This window comes from Amphiprion ocellaris, chromosome 14 (genome assembly GCF_022539595.1).
Source record: "Amphiprion ocellaris isolate individual 3 ecotype Okinawa chromosome 14, ASM2253959v1, whole genome shotgun sequence".
Classification (NCBI taxonomy): Eukaryota; Metazoa; Chordata; class Actinopteri; family Pomacentridae; genus Amphiprion; species Amphiprion ocellaris.
Genome location: NC_072779.1, coordinates 3,380,255 through 3,392,545, shown reverse-complemented (window position 1 = coordinate 3,392,545; position 12,291 = coordinate 3,380,255). Strand labels below are relative to the sequence as shown.

At 36.7% G+C, this 12,291-nt stretch overlaps 1 long non-coding RNA gene across 1 annotated transcript; it reads right to left on the bottom strand.

Moving 5' to 3' along the window:
- Nucleotides 1–361: 361 nt before the first annotated feature.
- On the bottom strand, nt 362–11,622 carry LOC129350475 (uncharacterized). The gene is made up of 3 exons (XR_008603886.1): nt 11,183–11,622; nt 4,042–4,338; nt 362–2,067 (listed from the first exon to the last, which is right to left on the bottom strand). It is a non-coding gene; the product is annotated as an uncharacterized LOC129350475 (long non-coding RNA).
- Between the last annotated feature and the right edge of the window lie 669 nt (nt 11,623–12,291).

Sequence of the window (12,291 nt, the reverse complement as noted above, 5' to 3'; positions counted from 1 at the left end):
ATTATATTAAACAGACAAAATATTTAATTAGATAATTAAACAGAAGATACAAAACATGTAATTATGAAATTAAAAATCTTTAAAAAAATATTAAACATTAAAGATGAAATATTTCAGATAATTCAACATTTAAAAAATACAATTAAAGAAGAAGAATGTTAAACATTTAAAAAATACAAAACATTTAATTAAAAAATGAAATGTTTAATTAGAAAATTACATCTTAAAGACAATAAAACTTTAAATAGGAATTAAGCAGAAAATACAATGAAGCATTTAAAAAGAAAATTAAACATTAAAGGTAGTAAAACATTTAAAAAGAAAAACCTTAAAGATTTAATCGAAAAATTATAATTGGGAAAGAAAAGGAATTTTTTCAAACAAGCCGATAAACCATTTGAAAAAACAACAATTAAACATTAAAAAGACAAAACATTTCAAAATCAAATCAGACAGAAAAAAATAAAAGGTGAGCAAAGAGTAAAACTAAACATTTAAGAAGAATCAAACTAAAGACAAAACATTTGAAAAGACACCAGTTAAACTTTCAAAGATCAAATTAAACAGAAGAGACAATAAAACGACGAAAAAGAGAAAAAACATAAAGGCCTTAAAGTGTTTTCTAGTCTAAAATGAAAACAGCAAGTTGTTTCTTCAAACATTTCCTCTTTCTATGATCTTGGTTTGATTGTGGACAGATTTACTAAGAACTCATTTCAGAAAACTGCTTTCCAGATAAAGTCTACTAGTAGTTGAAGGCATCGATCAAACTAATGTTACCTTCTGATCTCCACAAAATTTACTGTTCAGTGAAGAGAATCAAAGTTTGTTCAGGATTTCTAAAAAACCCACAGGTGAAGGTCTGAGAAGAACTCAGATGGATGGTCTAAATGTGAAATCAAGACTCATGGTCACAATTTTTAAGGCTTCTGTTAACCAGAAAGTTCAAACTGACAGAGAAGTACTGAGAAACTTTTAAAACTTCAGTCCTCAGACTGTCTAAAGGTTCAAACTCACAGAGAACTGCTCAAGAACTTCTAGGATTTCAGTCCTCAGACTGTCTAAAGGTTCAAACTAACAGAGAACTGCTCAAGAACTTCTAGGATTTCAGTCCTCAGACTGTCAAAAGGTTCAAACTAACAGAGAAGTAGTGAGAAACTTTTAAGATTTCAGTCCTCAGAGTGTCTGAAGGTTCAAACTAACAGAGAACTACTCAGGAACTTAGAAAATTTCAGCCCTCAGACTGTCTGAAGGTTCAAACTAACAGAGAACTACTCAGGAACTTAGAAAATTTCAGCCCTCAGACTGTCTGAAGGTTCAAACTAACAGAGATCTACTGTGGGACTTCGAAAATTTCAGCCCTCAGACTGTGTGAAAGCTCAGGTCCTGAGGACTCGGGAGGTGTGGAGGCTTTGGAAAGTCTTGGAACTGAGGGTTCCACCCTCCAGCACAAAGGCTGAAGTCCAGCCTCCTGAGAAAAACGGTCGAGTCGAGACTCAAGTTAAAAAAAAACTCGAAAATGGCAAAAAATAGATGATAAATGCGCAAAAAAAAGAAGAATTAGTATCTGAGCGAATAGCTCAGGGGGATAAGAGGAGAGACTACAGAGCGGAGGGTCGCAGGTTCAAGACCCACCAGTGGCAGTTTTCTTTCTTTGTCTTTGTCAGGATATTGAGAAAATTTAAGAAGTGTCTGGTCTTGAACCAGCGACCTGCAGCTCCATAGGCAAATCCTTAACTCACTGAGCTACAGATCAGATAAAAAGAAATAAATTCGTCGTCCCTTTGACATCGTAGTTCCTGAAGTGACCACATGGGCGGAGCCAAGGCGGAGTCTGGGTGGAGTCAGGGCGGAGAGTAGGCGGGGAGGTGGGTGGCGGCCTCCCCCCTCTACTCCCCCACCTCCCCCCACCACCCACCACACCTTCCCCCGCCCGACGAGTTTTTCGAAAATCTGAGTCTCGACAGGTTTTCCTGAGTTTCTGGAGTTTCCACCAGGTCGGAGGCAGAACAAGTTGTCATGAAGAGGTGGTGAAGTCGGCCAGGATGGACTGACTTTTTACAGCAACTAGAAGGAAGACCACGAGAAGAGCAGATCTTGAACCACCATCCATAAAATCCATGGAGTCGCTCCAGAGAAATGAAGGAAGGTCAACTTTTATCAACCTCCAGCCACATGTTCAACTTCATATCTTTACTTGGACATTTTTAGCACCACAAACCTTTAGTATCACACTTTCTTATCATTTATTAGGACTTTAATGGAATCCACCAGTAGATTTACATTTTGTTGACAAACGTTATTCTTGTTGTCGTGGGACTGCAGTATTTAAAACTGTTCCTTCTATTTGACCTCATGTGTATTAGTTTTAGTGGAGAAAGTTATTTTTGTTGTCGATCAGTCTCTTAAAAACCAAATAATAAATTGGATTAGTCAAGAGCTTTAAATTTCTTACTTTGTCATATTTTAAATATGACAAAAAAAATATAAAAATAAAGTGTCTTGAGACAATTTGACCTGTAATTGGCGTTATATAAATAAAATTGAATTAAAACTGTATGTATCTTGTAATGTTGGAGTAATTCAACCATATATGTTAGAAAACACATTTTCTTTCACCATTAATCTGTTGATTGTTTTCTCCACTAATTCATTTCTTGTTCTGGTTCATAAAATGTCAAACCCAAATATATTCAGTTTACTGTCATAAAAACCAAAAAGATTTACATTCATGATGCAGGAATCAGGCAGTTTTTCACTTTTTATCTTAGTTTAGTCAGAAAGATAGTTGATAATGTGTGAATTGTTGCAGCTTGTGAGCCGTAGAAGGTTTTAATCTTTGGGGCCGAGTGTCAGAAAACATTTAGAAACCAACATCAACAAAGCACTCAAAAAAGATTTGAACATCATTAAAGGGAAATCCAACTTTTGCATGACAATGTCTAATTAAAGGACATTTATTTCCAATGTAAATGTGTGATATTCTTCCTCTGGAGCTTTCTCTTCACATCGTCTTCCACCTGGACTGGTTTGGTCGGGAGCATGTGCAACAAACATTTGAAAAACTGCACTTTAACATCAATGAATGACACTGAAGTTTAATCTCTACATAAATGAGACTGAGTCTGGATGTGCTGCTCTGTCATTAACTCCAAAGTTTAGGGAAAGTTCAAACAAAACAGGACAGTTCAGATCAGACTTGAGAATGAGCTAATTTTGAACAAACATCTCAGACTTTCTGAGCTTCAGCACCTCTAGCAAGATATTTTAACAACAAGTAACTCAAGAGATCCAGAAGTTGGAGAGACTTAGCTTTAGCTGAGCCAAAGAACATGTGGGACGCTAACCTAGCAAACATTTCAGACTTTTCTCTGTGAATTCTGAGAAATAATTTCCTATTTAATGACAGAGCTACACATCTTAACTCAGTCTCATTAAAACAAACTCTAATTCAGTGTCATCCATCCATATTAAAGTGCAGTTACCCAAAATGTTTGTTGTATGAGCTCCAACAAAACCTGTCCAGGTAGAAGGCCACTTTGACAAACAGGAAGTGGAAGATTCCAAGCAGATTTATAGAAGGGGGAACCGGACTGTACTAAGTGTGGTCCAGTATAGAGGGGTGTTTTGTGGGTTTTTAAGGCTGATAATGATTATTAGTGAGACATTTGCAGTAAATGAAAGTATTTAAAATCTTGGAGTTAAACTTAGAAGAACACAAACTCTAACAGAAAACTTGTTGATACGTTTTTGTTGTGTTTACAGATGTTAAGTTAAAGGAGTTTTATTCGTGACGTATAACCAATCAAATCACTCCAGAAGACAGAGCGACCACAGGTAGATAAAGGTTCAGAGCCAAAGTCGCGCCATTTTTACATTTATTATTCATACTGATAATCAGTAAATCAGTCAGCCCACAATTACTACAATTCTACAATGTATGTCTCCTTCCTTTGACTTGTTATTTGTACAATATACGATGTATATGATGGCGTTTTTTCATCCCAAAGGCTCTACTATGATGTTTTCTAAGAGACATACTGTGTTTGTTCTGGTCCTGGGCCGCTGCACTCCTCCTCTGTTGTTTTCTGGATTGTACTCAGCTTCATGTCTTCGTCCACCAGGCCTCCGTTGACTCGTCCCGCCTGCCGTCTCTGGAGCTGAAGCTGGATTGGAACAGACCAAAGTACAGTCCAATCACGATGCCAGCTGCCTCTCAAAAGGCTCCTTCATCTGGCAGGTGGCACCACTTCTTCTGAGGGGAAGCTGAGCTGGTCCAGCAGAACTTTGGAGATGTGTTCCAGTGGTTGGTGGATGTGTGGGGAGACAGAGAGGGACCTTTGAATTGTTCACAAAGGAAAACAGGGAAGCCATTGGTAGCTTTAGTTTAGGGTGCTACTGCTGTGTTTTTGGGTTTTAAGAGGTGAACAGGAAGAGTTTTTTTTTCGTATTGATTATCTTTTACTTTGTTCCTGATTGGAATGCCCATCAATGTCAACATGAAGTTCACTTTTAGTTCTGTTGATTTATTTTTATTTTACTAACACCCATTTGTTTTTAACCCCCTCACATGTTGTGTTGTTGTAAACTTACTCTTTCAAATAAATACTTGTCTAACCCTCTGGAAACCAGCGTTTGGACTGTTTTTGTGTTGCTCCTCACCTACTTCAGACAGCCGGGACATAACAACGTTTTGTGGACTAAAGGCTAAACTATGACGTTTTTTGGACGACATGCTATACTAGGACGTTTGTTGAGCGACATGCTATGCTATCATGTTATTAGAGCGACATGCTATACTGTGACATTTTTTGAGCGACATGCTATACTATGACGTTTTTTGAGCGACATGCTATGCTATCACGTTTGTAGAGCGACATGCTATACTATGACGTTTTTTGGACGACATGCTATACTATGATGTTTTTAGAGCGACATGCTATTGTATGGTATTTTTTAGACGACATGCTATAGTATGACGTTTTTAGGGTGACAGGCTATGCTATGACTGTTTTGGACGACATGCTATACTATGACGTTTTTTGGATGACATGCTATACTATGATGTTTTTTGGATGACATGCTATACTATGATGTTTTTTGGATGATATGCTATACTATGACGTTTTTTGGACGACATGCTATACTATGACGTTTTTTGGACGACATGCTATACTATGACGTTTTTTGGACAACATGCTATACTATGACGTTTTTAGAGCAACATGCTATACTATGATATTTTTTGGACGACATGCTATACTATGACATTTTTTGGACGACATGCTATACTGTGACATTTTTTGAGCGACATGCTATGCTATCACGTTTGTAGAGCGACATGCTATACTATGACGTTTTTTGGACGACATGCTATACTATGATGTTTTTAGAGCGACATGCCATACTATGACGTTTTTTGGACGACATGCTATCCTATGATGTTTTTAGAGCGACATGCTATACTATGATTTTTTTGGACGACATGTTATACTATGACTTTTTTTGGATGACATGCTATCCTATGATGTTTTTAGAGCGACATGCTATACTATGACACTTTTTCAGCGACATGCTATACTATGACGTTTTTTGGACGACATGCTATACTATGACTTTATTAGAGCGACATGCCCTACTATGACGTTTTTTGGACGACATGCTATACTATGACGTTTTTTGGATGATATGCTATACTATGACGTTTTTTGGACGACATGCTATACTATGACGTTTTTTGGACGACATGCTATACTATGACGTTTTTTGGACAACATGCTATACTATGACGTTTTTAGAGCAACATGCTATACTATGATATTTTTTGGACGACATGCTATACTATGACATTTTTTGGACGACATGCTATACTGTGACATTTTTTGAGCGACATGCTATGCTATCACGTTTGTAGAGCGACATGCTATACTATGACGTTTTTTGGACGACATGCTATACTATGACGTTTTTAGAGCGACATGCTATACTATGACATTTTTTGGACGACATGCTATACTATGACGTTTTTAGAGCCACATGCTATACTATGACGTTTTTTGGACAACATGCTATACTATGACGTTTTTTGGGCGACATGCTATACTATGACGTTTTTTGGACGACATGCTATACTATGACGTTTTTAGAGCCACATGCTATACTATGACATTTTTTGGACGACATGCTATACTATGACGTTTTTAGAGCCACATGCTATACTATGACGTTTTTTGGACAACATGCTATACTATGACGTTTTTTGGACGACATGCTATACTATGACGTTTTTTGGACGACATGCTATACTATGACGTTTTTTGGACAACATGCTATACTATGACGTTTTTAGAGCGACATGCTATACTATGACATTTTTTGGACGACATGCTATACTATGACGTTTTTAGAGCCACATGCTATACTATGACGTTTTTTGGACAACATGCTATACTATGACGTTTTTTGGACGACATGCTATACTATGACGTTTTTTGGACGACATGCTATACTATGACGTTTTTAGAGCCACATGCTATACTATGACGTTTTTAGAGCCACATGCTATACTATGACGTTTTTTGGACGACATGGTATACTATGACGTTTTTAGAGCGACATGCTATGCTATCATGTTTTTAGAGCAACATGCTATTCTATGACGTTTTTGGACGACATGCTATATGACGTTTTTTAGATGACATGCTGAACTATGACGTTTTTTGGACGACATGCTATGCTATGATACAAGAATATTCACATGAAAGTCACTATTAATCACTTTCGATATTTTTAGGATTTTTTTGGAAGATTTTTACTCATTTTTTGAAAATATTTAGAATTTTCTCGCCAATTTTTTTTTTTTTTTTTTTTAATTAAATAAAATTTTTACGGTAAACTTTTAAGGAAGTATTGGAATTTTCTTCCTGAAGGTTTTGCAAGGAAACAATATTTTTTGGTGCCTGTAAATGAAGACAACAGGAGGGATAAGGATCATTAGCGATAGTGATAATGGATTATGTGCGATAGTGTTAAAGGAACATGTACAGAGTAATTATGTGGGATGTAGACAGGGAAATGTGCAATAGTGAATAAGAGAAATGTCTAGTGTTATCATGTGCAATAGTGACAATGGGAAATGTGCAGTACAATTATATGTAATAGTTCCAGAAGGATATATGAGCAATAAAAGCAGATAATTGCAGTAGAATCATCTGCAAATGTTAATTAATCACTGTTTGGTAGCTTGCCTTGGTCCTCCAGCTTTTGTCTGTTATGTGCACTACGTTTTATTGCTTGTTTTTCTTCTTTGTATGTCTTTTTTCAGTTATGGTTTTATGTTATTTTTAATTTCTTTTTTTTTGATCTGCCAATGGAACATTCACATAAAAGCCAAACAAAATCCAATGAAATTTGCTGGACTTTCGTTAATTTTTTTGTGAATGTTCTTAAGAAACATTTTTTATATATCTATTTTTCCACCAAAAAATGTTCAAAGATTTCCCAAAAATGTTGAAAATGTGGACATCAGAAGTTTAACTGTGAAAATATATGTTTTTTCCCACATTTTCAAACTTTAAAACAGTTCAATTTTGACCTGCAGGATGACACGAGGGTTAAACACTAAACTGGTACAAACAGAGACTACTGGATGTTCTCTGCCTCTGGATTACATGATACTTTTGTGTTCCTGAAGTTTGTTTGCTCAAATCTCTGCATATTTGCCATCTGTGCAAGGAAATGAATAACCAGTGTGAAACAGGGTCCTTCAATAATGTAGTCAAAAGCAGAATCACTGTGATGCTAATCTGTGGTTGTAGGTGAAGCGTCAGGTCAAGTCAAGGGACCAGTATCCACCAATGAATGAGAAAGTGTGTCAAAACTTTTGATTGGTGTTGTATCTGAATTTCTGTTTTTGATACCAGCACAACTCCTGGTCCAGGCTCTCGTAACATCATGCATTAACTACAGTAACTCCTGATTGGCAGGCCTCCCTTCATGCACGGTCAAACCTCTGCAGATTATCCAGAACACAGCAGTGCGTCTGGTTTCCAACCAGCCAATAACGGCTCAGGTCACCCCCCCTGTTCACTTGCATACAAAACTAGAATGAAAACAGCTCCCTCCTACCTGAACACTCTCATTCAGGTCTACACTCGGCCAACAAAAGGTTCCCGATCTAACCACCACAACAGGATCAATTGATAGCTAGACTCTTCTCCTTTGTGGTTCCAGAGTTATCAAACTCTGTTCGATCTGCAGAGTTCCTCTCAGTCTTTAAGAAAAGCTTAAAGACCAGCTCTTCACTGAACATCTTTGCACTTGACAGACTACAAAATAACTGCCTGTAGACACCACGGTCCTTTAATCACACTTGAACTTGTTTTATAGCTCTTATCCAGGTTGTTTTCTCCTGACTAGATCCTTGCTTGTGTTGGATCTACCCTCAGATGTACGTTGCTTTGGATAAAAGCATCTAGAGCATGTAGCTTTGATAGATAATCATGAACCCTCGTGTCATCCTGCGGGTCAAAACTGACCCATTTTAGTTTGAAAATGTGGAAAAAAATAATATGTATTTTCACAGTGAAACTTCTGATGTCCACATTTTCAACATTTTTGGGAAATCTTTGAACATTTTTGGGTGAAAAAAAAGAAATGTTAAAATGTTTCTTAAGAATATTCACATAAAAAATCAACCAAAATCCAGCAAATTCACTGAATTTTGGTTGATTTTTTTGTGAATGTTCTTAAATAAAATAGAAGTTTTACTGATATATATGGAATCACTTTAGATATTTTTAGGATTTTTTGGGAGACGTTTACTAATTTCTTGAAAATATTTACAAGAATTTTCTTGCAAAATATGGGGGATTTTTTTCAAATAAAATTTTTAAGGAATTATTGGAATTTCCTTCCTGAAGGTTTTACAAATTTTCAGAAATTTGGGGGATTTTTTTGCTGAATTTTTGGATTTTTTTCAGACGAGGAAACAATATTTTTTGGTGCCCATAAATGAGGACAACAGGAGGGTTAAGTTGTGTTTTCTTTTTACTTTCAGGCTACAGCTGACTTTGTAAAGTTTCTGCTGTTGCATACAGCATGCAAACAATTAGGACATACGACCCATAATACTGAGTCCTAAACTTTGACCTTCTTGCTCATGAATCTGTTGCATTTTGTATTGCAAAATCAGCTGTCATCTGTCTGTTTGCTTGAGTTTCTTAACACTGGTATGAGACACCATGACGTATGTGACATATTTTCCACTGTGCAGAAGATTGTGGGTCAGAATATTGGCTAGCAAACTGCAAAATGTGACCAAATGGAAGTGAACATCCTGGTATTTCTGGCATACTACACATGTATCGGGACAAACTAGATCCTTTTCTGTTTTATGGGTACCAAAGGTTGAGTGAAGAAGAAGTTGAATTAAAACAAAATAAAGTATTACAACCTGTGCACATTTCTACCCAGTTTTTACTTCTTTGACACCTGTTTAATCACCGGTGGATCCAGCAGTGCAGCATTTCCTCGTCCCTTTGTAACAAAACATCTCGTCTTATTCAAAGTTTCCTTCATCTGCGAAAAATAAGTTGCTGTACTTTGAGTAATTGAGGGACAGATTAAGATTTTCTTCACAATGTCCTCCACGTCTCCAGCTCTCCTTCAGAGTCACCCTCACCAAGAGCTTTTGTGTTTCAAATCAGGCGGGATAAAAGAGCATGTTCGGCCTCAGAGCCTTCCTCGAGGGTTTCAGGAATGAAGGGATCTTTTTGCCTTTGGTGCTGATAATCGGCAGCTTCTCTCGTTTCCCTTCAGCACAAAAACCTCCTCTGTCTGCCTCCTTACCCTCCAAGGGAGAGTTTTCACCTCCCTGGGGTGAGACCGAGCCACCTGTAAGCCTGGATTTATGCTCTGGGAGGAGGAAGCTGCTCTGGGCTTTTCAGCCTCGCCGGTATCGGACAGATGTCGTGTCTTTCAAGACTTCTATAGTTTCTGTTCTTTATCTGCCACAGAATGGAAAAGGAGAATACATCTCTATCATCTGTTAGGACTTGTGGAATGAAACTGACTTGAACCCTGCTGTTGTCTTCATTTATGGACACCAAAAAGTATTGTTTCCTTGTCTGAAAAAAATCCAAAAAACCAAGCAAAAAAAATTGTCAAAATTTCTGAAAATTTGCAAAACCTTCAGGAAGAAAATTCCAATAATTCCTTAAGTTTCCCTTCAAAGTTTTATTTTTAAAAAATCCCCCAAATTTGGCAAGAACATTCTTGTAAATATTTTCAAAAAATGAGTAAAAATCTTCTAAAAAATCCTAAAAATATCTAAAGTGATTACATATATATCAGTAAAACTTTTAATATTTTCTTTAAAGAACATTCACATAAAAATCGTTAGATTTTGGTAGATTTTTTTCTAAATGTTCTTCAGAAACATTTTTAACATTTCCTTTTTTTCCACCAGAAAATGTTCAAAGATTTCCCAAAAATGTTGAAAATGTGGACATCAGAAGTTTCACTGTGAAAATATATTTTTTTCCCCACATTTTCAAACTTTGAAACGGGTCAATTTTGACCCGCAGGACGACATGAGGGTTAAGTTTATTCCTAAATAAGTGTTCAAATGAATGTAGGCTCTCAGGTTTGGTGGAAAGAATCCTGATTATTGTAGTTCAGACAAACCAGAAGCAGCTCCCTCCTCATAAAGACAGATATGCGAAAGCAATACATTTTAAACAGTTTGTGAGCCCCTCAGTTCCCCTGAACCCTGTGGATAAGAGGCTTATGTTCCCCTGTAGGAGGAGGAGGAAGTAAAGGATGAGTGGATGGAGAGAGGATGAAGGGCAGGAAGGATGAGGGGATCCTGATGTTCTCGTCAGGAGATCACAGCACTCAAAAGTGGGTTCACCGGAAAACAAAAGGATTGTGTCAGGCTGTAAATTTGAGGCCAGTCTTGTAAATAAATAATTTCTGATGCTGAAAGAGTCACTGTGAATGAGCAATATTTGAATAGCTCCTGTTTAACTTGATATGGGCGTTGCTCTATCTGTGGGTCAGGTAGCGGAAATATCTGACACTACAGGGATTACCATAAAAAACATCCGTACAAGTTTTTTGCCTGCAATATTTAGACTGGCACTGTATCAGTCAAATAAATGTTTAAAACATGAGTTCTTACCAAGCAGCCGCCTCTGGGATGAAGAAAACTGAGGCCAGTACCTGCCATGCCAGAAAGTGCAGTTCTTTGAATGGCCACTAGAGGTTGCCTCCAATAGTGATCAATTCCAATAGAGCTCCACCTTAAAACAGAAATAAACACGTTTACAGCCTGAAACAAAACCAGCTTTGGTCTGTGTAGCTAATATCCCCTTCATGACAGCTGTATGAGGAGCAGATTTTTATACAACCCACCTGTTTGAATTTAATTAAGACTTAAGTAGGTAATGTTGTGGCCATTTTGAGTGACGGGTGGGTTTGGAGAGATCATGAACTCCTGAGATGGCAATGGTCATCATGGAGATTTCATCCAACTTTATGGACAATCATTGGTGTTTATTCTAAATGTAAGCATGGAGCTGCTTGTTGGTTTTGTCCATTCTGACAATTCAAATATGCCTTGAACAATTCTGACTCTAAAGAGAGAGATGCAACATCACTTTGTGCAATTCTACCATGAATGTAAGGTTCCTATCAGAGAACAGTCTCAAAACTCTAGTTCTAGTTGCTAAACCAATGTTTACATTCCTCTTTCATCACTGATCAAACCCTAAAAACTTATCTTTGTGTATCAGAACAACATCTTTAGAAGCTTTTTGTTGTCCTGCGGGTCAAAATTGACCCGGTTTAAATTTTGAAAATGTGGGGGAAAAATTATTGTCACAATGAAACTTCTGATGTCCACATTTTCAACATTTTTGGGAAATCTTTCAACATTTTTGGTGGAAACAAGAAATGTTAAAAATGTTTAAGAACATTCACAAAAAAAAACAACCAAAATCCATCGAATTTCACTGGATTTTGATTGATATTTATGTGAATGTTCTTAAAGAAAATAGAAGTTTTACTGATATATATATGGAACAACTTTAGATATTTTTATTTTTTGGGGGGGAGATTTTTTACTTATTTTTTGAAAATATTTGCAAGATTTTTCTTGCCAAATTTGGGGGATTTTCTAAAAATAAAACTTTTAAGGGAAAAATTTAAGGAATTATTGGGATTTTCTTCCTGAAGGTTTTTGCAAATTTTCAGAAAATTTTTGCTGAATTTTTGGATTTTTTTCAGACG